This window comes from Carassius carassius, chromosome 17, assembly GCF_963082965.1.
Source record: "Carassius carassius chromosome 17, fCarCar2.1, whole genome shotgun sequence".
In the NCBI taxonomy this organism is placed as follows: domain Eukaryota; kingdom Metazoa; phylum Chordata; class Actinopteri; order Cypriniformes; family Cyprinidae; genus Carassius; species Carassius carassius.
The window spans coordinates 33,569,101-33,581,707 of NC_081771.1; the positions used below are offsets into that span (position 1 = coordinate 33,569,101).

The following is a 12,607-nucleotide window of genomic DNA, read 5'->3' on the forward strand; positions in this document are numbered from 1 at the left end:
AGCTCAACTGGACTGGTGAGAAGTCGTCTAGTTTTTACTTTCAAATATTCACCCTCCTAACATCTCATAACAAATGGTAACCTAACACTACTCCAATAATCAGAATAACGGTTTCATTTTTCCATCCTACAGCTGACCAATGCTGGAATGATTCAACCTGTACAAACACAATGGGCTATATCTGTGTTGAAGGCCTATGAGATCACTCGCAGTCCTCCAGCTCGACTGTTACTTTGATTTGTACTACATCTAAAGTTTCTGCATTTCACAAAACGTTCTCAACTTTAAATCCCTTAATACTGAGACGCACCTCAAATCAATAAAAGCATTAAAGCAAACCATGTGTGTTGGTGTCCAACCAAAAGCATCTGCAATTGTGGTGAGAATATAGTTAGTATGGCATTAAGTGACGTGCTGTTGTCTTACCATGTGGATTTTGCAACTAATGCGACTCTCAGGCATAGAAGAGAAATTTGGTTGACTATCTACCCTATTCCATTATCATAGCTTGAGAATGCAGCCTAAAAAGAACTTGACTAAACGTTAATGCATTAAATAGTAGAACAGCTAAAGTTACTTTGATTCACTTGTTAAATACTGATTGTCAGCCTTTATCCACAAAGGCAATAGTATACATGGAAGCAATTTAAGACCTGAGTTTCAGAATCAGAAAGTGCTTTACTGGCAGATGCTTACAAATATGGTGAACTTGTTTTGGTGATGGAAGTTACACAAGCAGAATGTGTAAATGGGGAATAACAATATACACAATGTGAAAAATACTCAAAATACACAATTGGTATTTGTATGTACGGGGGTAAATGTATGAAAATTGTTACTTTTTATTGTCAAGTGTTCATGAGGTTGATTGCATGAAGGAAGAATCTGTCCTCTGTCTGGCCGTTCTGGAGTTCAATGCTCTGAAGCACAGACCAGACAGCAACAGTTTAAAGAGGTGTTCTGGGTGTGAGGGGTCCAGAATGATTTTGCCAGCCCTTTTGCTCACTCTGGATGAGTGCAGTTCTTGGAGAGTCGGGGGTTGTACCAGTGATTCACTCAGCAGTCCAAACTATCCACTAATGATGTTCGATTCTTGAACAAATCTTTCTTTTGAGCTGGTTCACAATAGATCAAACTGAATTGAACTTTACTTCTGGGTTGAGGACGCAGGGCGCACAGCCGAAGTAGCACGTCCGACTCAAAGATAACAGAATGAGCCGGTTTACCCAACTGTCGAAGTTTTCAAAGGATTGCCGAGGATTGTGACGAGTGAGTTGCGATACGTGTATATCACTTAAGCCCGGTGCCCCTTTTACCTCATCGGCTGAGTTGCCCCTCTCACACTGTAAATATGAATACAAAGCTCCAGTAGTTTTCACCCCCAGCTCTTAATGCATCGTGTTTCCTTCTGGAGCATCAGTGAATGTTTGAATCTTTTTAAATAGTTGTGTTTGAGTGCCTCAAATCATGGAAGGCATTTTCTGCCAAATTTAAATAAATAAATGAAATGATTAAAATTAAAACCAGATTAACTCTTTTATTACAGAAAACTGTACGCAAAATATGTGACAAAATTGAGAAGGAAATTAAATGATTTCATTTTCAGGTGACATACCTGTCAAATTGAAAAATAAAATGCAGTTGGTGATTTCACATTTCATTTTCAATACAGTCTCGAGGCAAGACTGCCAATATTAAAATGAAAAGCAAACGTGAAAAAGAAACTACACATACAGTTTTTACAAAGCTCTTTATTAACGCTCACGCAATAATAGTGACACAATTCAAATTTAAATGTAAATTTTACTTGTCATTTTAATTCCTCTTTTATTTCACTGTTTTCATTTTCGTTTTCATTTTCAAAGACAACCTGCATGCAAATTATATGTTAATGAGTGGGTGTGGCTTATTCAAGTAACGGCGCTAGAGACAATCGTCGAAGTCTCGTGTGCATGAGTTGAATGGTGGTTGAAACAATGTGTGAAACGACATTAAAATGTGAATATATTGTAATCGAGACATGGCGAATCTGTTAGTGAGCTTTTGTGGGAAGCTGCTGCAGCATTAGAACGTGGAAGAAACAACCAGCCTGACCAGCATTCGTCAAACCCTCGACCCACTGCAGTTCCTCGGCCTGAGCCTCCACGAGACTCCCCGGAAAATCTGCTGTCCGCTGAGTTTGTGACGGCTGCAAAATGTCCAAGTGTATCCAAGATTCAACTCGTAGCAAAATGAAGTCATTATCATCCGAAATGTTTGCTAGCTGGTTTAATTCTGCTGCTATACTGGCCATGACCGCCATTATAGCTCCTCCACGTAACAACGTAATTGAGCCACACCCACTCATTAACATATAATTTGCATGCAGGTTGTCTTTGAAAATGAAAACGAAAATGAAAACAGTGAAATAAAAGAGGAATTAAAATGAGAAGTAAAATTTACATTTAAATTTGAATTGTGTCACTATTATTGCGTGAGCGTTAATAAAGAGCTTTGTAAAAACTGTATGTGTAGTTTCTTTTTCACGTTTGCTTTTCATTTTAATATTGGCAGTCTTGCCTCGAGACTGTATTGAGAATGAAATGTGAAATCACCAATTGCATTTTATTTTTCAATTTGACAGGTATGTCACCTGAAAATGAAATCATTTAATTTCATTCTCAATTTTGTCACATATTTTGCGTACAGTTTTCTGTAATGAAATCGTTATTCTGGTTTTAATTTTAATTTTAATCATTTCATTTATTTATTTAAATTTGGCAGAAAATGCCTTCCATATCAAATGTCCTCATTGTGAAAATATGTATCTCAAAATCATAGTATGATTTCTCTTATTTTTTGAAAAATACTCACATTTTCACAGATTCCGCAAGGGGTTCCCAAACTTTCGAGCCCCACTGTATAATATTTAGTAGTTTGTCACACTTTAATTCTTGCAATCAAGTATATTTCCCATTATAATCCCTTGTCTTGATACTAGTAATCTATCATTTCCATATTTTATTAAAACCGTATTAATAGTAGTTCTATAAATAGTAAATAATAATAATATAAATAGTCTAAATTAGTTGTTTGTAAGAAATTAATATAAATGTATGCTGTAAAATATTAAATTAAATGTCTAATAGGGGCGAGTGAAAGTATTCCTATCATTTTAAATGATCAAAATGTATCTATGATAAAGGGTTCAAAAAATATGGCTTCTCATTAAAAAGTGTTCCCATGGCTCAGTTTGCCCCGGGTTAGGGGTAAGTTGACCCGATTTGAGTCAGTGGGTAAAATGCACCGTCTGGGTGTAAAAAGACCATCTGGTCAAATCTGATTCAAACACATGTAAAATAATTAATAATAATAATAAACTAATTTGATAATAATATCCTTTTACAAAGATTCATATTTATTTTCATGAAGTTAACTTTAACAACATAAAACCAACCAAATGAAATTTCAATTTAAATATTTCATGCCATTTGCATATTTAATGTTTGCATTTTTAAGATTAAAATTGTAGCCTGCCTAAAAACAGACTAAACCGAGAGTTTGTTGGCCATTACCGACTACAGATGGAAAGCTATATCTGAATATAATGTGATAAAGCATTTTCTGGTTCATTTCAGAGAAGGATTTGGTGCACTTCCACACTGACCCTATCAAATAAACTACAAAATATGTATTCTATGATCAAATAAACCAGTAATATCACATTAAAATGCCAGTTTATAATTCAGAGATTTAACTTAACTACAGTGCCTTATGGTGGGGTAAGTTAAAATGCTGACTTAATTTACCCCACAGCATTTGGCTCACTTTGCCCCATAGCTTCCATAAAAATAAAAAATAAGAACAGCTACTGTTGCTTACTAATTTAAGATAATATTTAGCTAAATGATTTGCATGGTTTTATATGTTGCTAAATCATCTATATGTATCATGAATATTTTTAGACCTGGATAAATTTGCTTTGATGTAACAGCCATTACATCTGTTACAGGTTCATGCTTACATATAATTAGCTGACGTATGGTAATGCATATTTGGCGTGATGTCTGGGGAAGGGCTCCGAACTCAGGAATGGTCCAAACCTAAGCTATCCCCCATAAGTGTAGAATGATGGGGTGGATGAGGGATGCTGATAAACCATCAATGAATAGAGGTAAGTCAACTATTTATACCATGGTGTTGATTAACTTGAGTGCGCTCCACCGGTGTTAATTAGGCACTCCTCCCGAACCTTGTTAATAAAACATCATGCTGAAATTGTATTTTAACAAGCCAAGAACAGTTTTTAAAGTAAATCCCTGTTTGTTTCTCATTTTCACAATGGTTCCAAAATACATGGTCACATGACAGTAAAAGTGTACCGTTGCCAAGTAACAGGGTGGTTCAACTTACCCACTGGCTCAACTTACCCCACTCTCCCCTACTTCCATTGAAGATGAGACAGAAACAGGCTCAGAGAGTGAGCATACTCTCATCAAAACATCTACTTTAAAGTCTACTAAAAAATGATTACAGAGTGTGCTGTCTTCTCGTTTGATTGTATATTTGTAACAACTAGATGATTTGTATTAAAAAGCACCCACCCACCGGTGCCCATTTTTTGGTTTGGGCCACTGACCCTCAAAATATCAGTTCACGGCCCTGCTACTGGAGATATGCTTATGAATCCTTTTATTAAAAATACTTGTATTGGGAAAACATGGAAAAACTTTAATTTTAGCATGGTTTATTCTGCATGCAGAACCTATTTTAAGCAGTGGTGGTAAGTAACGAAGTAAAAATACTTTGTTACTTTAAGTATTTTTTTCGGGAATCTTTACTTTACTTGAGTATGTTTTATTTGCATCTACTTTCAGTCTTACTCCACTACTATATTAAAGACAAAGTTTACTTTTTACTCTGATACATTTCCCCATGCCCGCTCCAAGTATTTATTACACTGATTTGGCCAATAGTGAGCCTACGTGGTGACGTGCAACACAGACGCGCTGCACTATTACTTTACGTGAAAAAACTCAAAGCCCAGAGAGAAGGAAATGAATAGTGGAATAAAGTTGTTATTTTTGGGGGGTTTTGCGCACAAAAAGTATTCTCGTCGCTTGATAAACTTAAGATTGAGCCACTGTAGTCACTTGGACTATATTAACGATCTCTTTAATAACTTTTCTGGGCCAGCAAGTTTCATTCCCGTAGAAGCCTATGGAGGAGCGATCCAGCTCTCAGATTTAATCCAAACTATCTTAATTTGTGTTCCGAAGATGAACGAAGGTCTTACAGGGTTGGGACAACATGAGGGTGAGTAATTACTGACAGAATTTTCATTTTTGGGTGAACTAACCCTTTAAAGAGGTGGTTCTTTCTCATTGATATTCTGAAACAGTCTTACTTTGTATCTTGCACATCTTCTGTTTGATGCAGCTATAATGTTATGGAACATGTCTACTGAAAGTTCAACCCCTATACTGCGATAAGGTGCTTCATTGTCTCTTTTGATTGTAAATCTAACAAATTCTTAATTGCAGTATCTAATCTCATCATTTGTTCAATTAAAACTTTGCATATCACTCCCAAAACAACTGATCTGCTTAATTATTGATATTTACAGTTAATTTGAATATTTACTTTTTATTTACGGTACTTAAGTATGTTTTAAATCGGATACTTTTGTACTTTTGTGATGTTTGAATGGAGGACTTTCTACTTTTACTGGAGTATTTTTTTATTTACATGCATCTACTTTTACTTGAGTATAACTTTTGAGTACTTTTACCACCCCTGATTTTAAGTTGTTTAAGCGAAATCAAAACGTTTATAAGACAGGTTTCTTCTTTCTTTATAATTTAGACATGTAGAACATATCCACGTTTGTGCTGTTGTGTGTGTGCTGTAGATGTAAAACTTTTAGGAATCTCATCTAAGTTGTAGGTTAGTCAATACTGGTCAGTCGTATCTGACATAAAGTATCTGTGAATTAAACTGACCACTGACACCATTAACGTAAGTGAATGAAAGGCAATAATCAGCTATGTGCATTCAAAGAAATAACTTTTTATTAGAATTTTTCAGTATGTGTTGACACAAATGACTTTATTTGAATACTTTGTGGATACAACACAACACTGAGTTGTTAGAAAAGATGAGTAGAGCAGGGTTGCCAACTCTCACGCATCTGGCGCTTTCAGCATCAATCTCACGCTGAAGTCCAAGCGTGAGTGTCACGCCAGATGCGTGAGAGTTGGCAACCCTGGTAAAGATGTTACTGCTTGATGACACCAGAATCAGATTTCTGAACTTGTTCAATAAGCTGAACTTTCAGAAAAAAAAAACAGTTTGGGGAAAAGATTCAGACTTTGCATCACTACTATCCACTGTAGTCTTCTGAGGTCAGTTTTGGTTTGTGTGTGAGCAATGAACCATTTTCATCACAATTGATGAAAGACAAACATTTGAGAAAGCCTTGTTTTTTCCATCACTAGAGAAAACACAAGAACTCTGGAGCTGGGGTAGCACAACACATAGACAGAAACAATAATAATAACCAACGAAGGACTGAACAGAACAAGGAGTGTAATGCTGCCTTCATGTGCTAACTGAAATTTCCCAATTCCCATTTATGAAGTTGTGATTTTGAGCATATTTATTCAAGTGCTTTAATATCTGAAAGGATAAAATCTAGCATCCCATTGGTTGACAATCATACAAACATTCTCCACGCTATACATGCAGTTTGCTGACAATTCTGGAATTTTAGTCAAAAGCATGTTTATTTCACTGCTTATAAAACATACAAAATACTTTGAATGATTGTTCACATCTATAGCCTTTAAATACACTACTTTAGCAAGAAAAAGGTATGTAGCTGTTGTGAGAACCGCATTGACAGCAGCAATGGTTGTCCCCTCCACCATGTTTAAAGTTTAAGACCCTCCAAACTCAGAAACTCTGGTATCAACATTATTTCCTGATTTCCCAGTAGAAAATATGACTTGAGAGGCCATTCACGACCAATTTCTGATTAGGAAACTCAAAATAATTCTGATTGCACGTGAAGGCAGCATAAATACTAATTAAAATGAGGGACTAATGAGTTGATAAATGGAACACAGGTGAAATGAATGACATAATCAGAGCTACTAATGAAAACAAGGTCAAAGGAACAAGAAAACCACAGACATATAACACTGTGTTTTCCTGGTGATTTATACACACTTGACATCAAGTAAAGCATAAAAGCAGAGCTCTTTCTGGAACACCACAAAATCTTTCTTGAGATTCCGAAGGCAGTGATCTGAAAACCAAGGTGAGTTTTAGACACCGAGACCTACTGAATAACTGTCTTTAAAATCCATTGAGAATACAATGTGTGCAGTACATGAGTGCAGATGATTCACTTTTGCTGCTTATTAATTTAAGTTCATGGCAATGCTGAGAAGTCTGCTGCTTCTGTTCATCGTGTTCTCCACGGGAAATGCAGCTGGTAAACCAGGTATTACTTTGTACAAACTACTATTCCGTTTTTAAAAGCTTGTTCTGCTGAACACTTGGCATTTTGTAGCTCTATGGAGCATGATAGTGTGAAATGTATAGTATTTTATTGACTAGGGTTTTCATAATCCAAATAATGTTGATTTACAAGACTAACATGTAGGCCTACTGGATACGGCAGATATAGGTATACTATGCCAGGATGGATGGTCAAATTTTAGAGCCCGATGCTACAAATTCTTCTCTCAGTTGGCTACCTGGAGTGAAGCAGCGGTAAAGTTTTAGTTACAAGTCAGTTTTAATGTGTAGTTTTTGTTTAAGGAGAATTTCCAACTAAACGGAGCAAGTTTTGTTAGGAAATTATTAGAATAGTTTTTTTTTGTTTTTTTTTCTCTTTAGAGAAACTGTATTGCTCTGGGTGCAAATCTTGCATCCGTGCATGATGATGAAGAGAACTTTTTCCTGCTGGACCTGTTGCCTCCCTCTACACGATGTTGGATTGGTGGTCACGATGCTGTGGAAGTAAGATCAGTTGTGTGGCTTAAACAGACTTATTTGTTTGAGACCAGTGTTTCTAATGAAGATGGCTTAACCTCAAACCCTGACTAAATTCTTTCTGGTGTCCAAGTACAGAAGAGCACTCTTTTTAATCCCCGTCTCTGCTCTTTAGGAAGGAGAGTGGTTGTGGAGTGATGGAACTAAATTTGACTACACCAACTGGTGCGATCGTGAACCTAACAATCTAAATGTTGAGAACTGTGGAGAGCTCAACTGGACTGGTGAGAAGTCGTCTAGTTTTTACTTTCAAATATTCACCCTCCTAACATCTCATAACAAATGGTAACCTAACACTACTCCAATAATCAGAATAACAGTTTCATTTTTCCATCCTACAGCTGACCAATGCTGGAATGATTCAACCTGTACAAACACAATGGGCTATATCTGTGTTGAAGGCCTATGAGATCACTCGCAGTCCTCCAGCTCGACTGTTACTTTGATTTGTACTACATCTAAAGTTTCTGCATTTCACAAAACGTTCTCAACTTTAAATCCCTTAATACTGAGACGCACCTCAAATCAATAAAAGCATTAAAGCAAACCATGTGTGTTGGTGTCCAACCAAAAGCATCTGCAATTGTGGTGAGAATATAGTTAGTATGGCATTAAGTGACGTGCTGTTGTCTTACCATGTGGATTTTGCAACTAATGCGACTCTCAGGCATAGAAGAGAAATTTGGTTGACTATCTACCCTATTCCATTATCATAGCTTGAGAATGCAGCCTAAAAAGAACTTGACTAAACGTTAATGCATTAAATAGTAGAACAGCTAAAGTTACTTTGATTCACTTGTTAAATACTGATTGTCAGCCTTTATCCACAAAGGCAATAGTATACATGGAAGCAATTTAAGACCTGAGTTTCAGAATCAGAAAGTGCTTTACTGGCAGATGCTTACAAATATGGTGAACTTGTTTTGGTGATGGAAGTTACACAAGCAGAATGTGTAAATGGGGAATAACAATATACACAATGTGAAAAATACTCAAAATACACAATTGGTATTTGTATGTACGGGGGTAAATGTATGAAAATTGTTACTTTTTATTGTCAAGTGTTCATGAGGTTGATTGCATGAAGGAAGAATCTGTCCTCTGTCTGGCCGTTCTGGAGTTCAATGCTCTGAAGCACAGACCAGACAGCAACAGTTTAAAGAGGTGTTCTGGGTGTGAGGGGTCCAGAATGATTTTGCCAGCCCTTTTGCTCACTCTGGATGAGTGCAGTTCTTGGAGAGTCGGGGGTTGTACCAGTGATTCACTCAGCAGTCCAAACTATCCACTAATGATGTTCGATTCTTGAACAAATCTTTCTTTTGAGCTGGTTCACAATAGATCAAACTGAATTGAACTTTACTTCTGGGTTGAGGACGCAGGGCGCACAGCCGAAGTAGCACGTCCGACTCAAAGATAACAGAATGAGCCGGTTTACCCAACTGTCGAAGTTTTCAAAGGATTGCCGAGGATTGTGACGAGTGAGTTGCGATACGTGTATATCACTTAAGCCCGGTGTCCCTTTTACCTCATCGGCTGAGTTGCCCCTCTCACACTGTAAATATGAATACAAAGCTCCAGTAGTTTTCACCCCCAGCTCTTAATGCATCGTGTTTCCTTCTGGAGCATCAGTGAATGTTTGAATCTTTTTAAATAGTTGTGTTTGAGTGCCTCAAATCATGGAAGGCATTTTCTGCCAAATTTAAATAAATAAATGAAATGATTAAAATTAAAACCAGATTAACTCTTTTATTACAGAAAACTGTACGCAAAATATGTGACAAAATTGAGAAGGAAATTAAATGATTTCATTTTTAGGTGACATACCTGTCAAATTGAAAAATAAAATGCAGTTGGTGATTTCACATTTCATTTTCAATACAGTCTCGAGGCAAGACTGCCAATATTAAAATGAAAAGCAAACGTGAAAAAGAAACTACACATACAGTTTTTACAAAGCTCTTTATTAACGCTCACGCAATAATAGTGACACAATTCAAATTTAAATGTAAATTTTACTTGTCATTTTAATTCCTCTTTTATTTCACTGTTTTCATTTTCGTTTTCATTTTCAAAGACAACCTGCATGCAAATTATATGTTAATGAGTGGGTGTCATTATAATCCCTTGTCTTGATACTAGTAATCTATCCTTTCCATATTTTATTAAAACCGTATTAATAGTAGGCCTATAAATAGTAAATAATAATCATATAAATAGTCTAAATTAGTTGTTTGTAAGAAATTAATATAAATGTATGCTGTAAAATATTAAATTAAATGTCTAATAGGGGCGAGTGAAAGTATTCCTATCATTTTAAATGATCAAAAAGTATCTATGACAAAGGGTTCAAAAAATATGGCTTCTCATTAAAAAGTGTTCCCATGGCTCAGTTTGCCCCGGGTTAGGGGTAAGTTGACCCGATTTGAGTCAGTGGGTAAAATGCACTATCTGGGTGTAAAAAGACCATCTGGTCAAATCTGATTCAAAAACATGTAAAATAATTAATAATAATAATAAACTAATTTGATAATAATATCCTTTTACAAAGATTCATATTTATTTTCATGAAGTTAACTTTAACAACATAAAACCAACCAAATGAAATTTCAATTTAAATATTTCATGCCATTTGCATATTTAATGTTTGCATTTTTAAGATTAAAATTGTAGCCTGCCTAAAAACAGACTAAACCGAGAGTTTGTTGGCCATTACCGACTACAGATGGAAAGCTATATCTGAATATAATGTGATAAAGCATTTTCTGGTTCATTTCAGAGAAGGATTTGGTGCACTTCCACACTGACCCTATCAAATAAACTACAAAATATGTATTCTATGATCAAATAAACCAGTAATATCACATTAAAATGCCAGTTTATAATTCAGAGATTTAACTTAACTACAGTGCCTTATGGTGGGGTAAGTTAAAATGCTGACTTAATTTACCCCACAGCATTTGGCTCACTTTGCCCCATAGCTGCCATAAAAATAAAAAATAAGAACAGCTACTGTTGCTTACTAATTTAAGATAATATTTAGCTAAATGATTTGCATGGTTTTATATGTTGCTAAATCATCTATATGTATCATGAATATTTTTAGACCTGGATAAATTTGCTTTGATGTAACAGCCATTACATCTGTTACAGGTTCATGCTTACATATAATTAGCTGACGTATGGTAATGCATATTTGGTGTGATGTCTGGGGAAGGGCTCCGAACTCAGGAATGGTCCAAACCTAAGCTACCCCCCATAAGTGTAGAATGATGGGGTGGATGAGGGATGCTGATAAACCATCAATGAATAGAGGTAAGTCAACTATTTATACCATGGTGTTGATTAACTTGAGTGCGCTCCACCGGTGTTAATTAGGCACTCCTCCCGAACCTTGTTAATAAAACATCATGCTGAAATTGTATTTTAACAAGCCAAGAACAGTTTTTAAAGTAAATCCCTGTTTGTTTCTCATTTTCACAATGGTTCCAAAATACATGGTCACATGACAGCAAAAGTGTACCGTTGCCAAGTAACAGGGTGGTTCAACTTACCCACTGGCTCAACTTACCCCACTCTCCCCTACTTCCATTGAAGATGAGACAGAAACAGGCTCAGAGAGTGAGCATACTCTCATCAAAACATCTACTTTAAAGTCTACTAAAAAATGATTACAGAGTGTGCTGTCTTCTCGTTTGATTGTATATTTGTAACAACTAGATGATTTGTATTAAAAAGCACCCACCCACCGGTGCCCATTTTTTGGTTTGGGCCACTGGCCCTCAAAATATCAGTTCACGGCCCTGCTACTGGAGATATGCTTATGAATCCTTTTATTAAAAATACTTGTATTGGGAAAACATGGAAAAACTTTAATTTTAGCATGGTTTATTCTGCATGCAGAACCTATTTTAAGCAGTGGTGGTAAGTAACGAAGTAAAAATACTTTGTTACTTTAAGTATTTTTTTCGGGAATCTTTACTTTACTTGAGTATGTTTTATTTGCATCTACTTTCAGTCTTACTCCACTACTATATTAAAGACAAAGTTTACTTTTTACTCTGATACATTTCCCCATGCCCGCTCCAAGTATTTATTACACTGATTTGGCCAATAGTGAGCCTACGTGGTGACGTGCAACACAGACGCGCTGCACTATTACTTTACGTGAAAAAACTCGAGGCCCAGAGAGAAGGAAATGAATAGTGGAATAAAGTTGTTATTTTTGGGGGGTTTTGCGCACAAAAAGTATTCTCGTCGCTTGATAAACTTAAGATTGAGCCACTGTAGTCACTTGGACTATATTAACGATCTCTTTAATAACTTTTCTGGGCCAGCAAGTTTCATTCCCGTAGAAGCCTATGGAGGAGCGATCCAGCTCTCAGATTTAATCCAAAATATCTTAATTTGTGTTCCGAAGATGAACGAAGGTCTTACAGGGTTGGGACAACATGAGGGTGAGTAATTACTGACAGAATTTTCATTTTTGGGTGAACTAACCCTTTAAAGAGGTGGTTCTTTCTCATTGATATTCTGAAACAGTCTTACTTTGTATCTTGCACATCTTCTG

At 36.1% G+C, this 12,607-nt stretch overlaps 1 protein-coding gene and 1 long non-coding RNA gene across 2 annotated transcripts in view; one reads left to right on the top strand and one right to left on the bottom strand.

The window, feature by feature from the left end:
- LOC132090985 (voltage-dependent T-type calcium channel subunit alpha-1I-like) overlaps nt 1-12,607 on the bottom strand; it is a 120,074-nt gene that overhangs the window by 86,559 nt on the left and 20,908 nt on the right. The window lies entirely within an intron of this gene.
- Nucleotides 7,143-7,768, top strand: LOC132160644 (uncharacterized). The gene is made up of 3 exons (XR_009438062.1): nt 7,143-7,300; nt 7,414-7,486; nt 7,667-7,768. It is a non-coding gene; the product is annotated as an uncharacterized LOC132160644 (long non-coding RNA).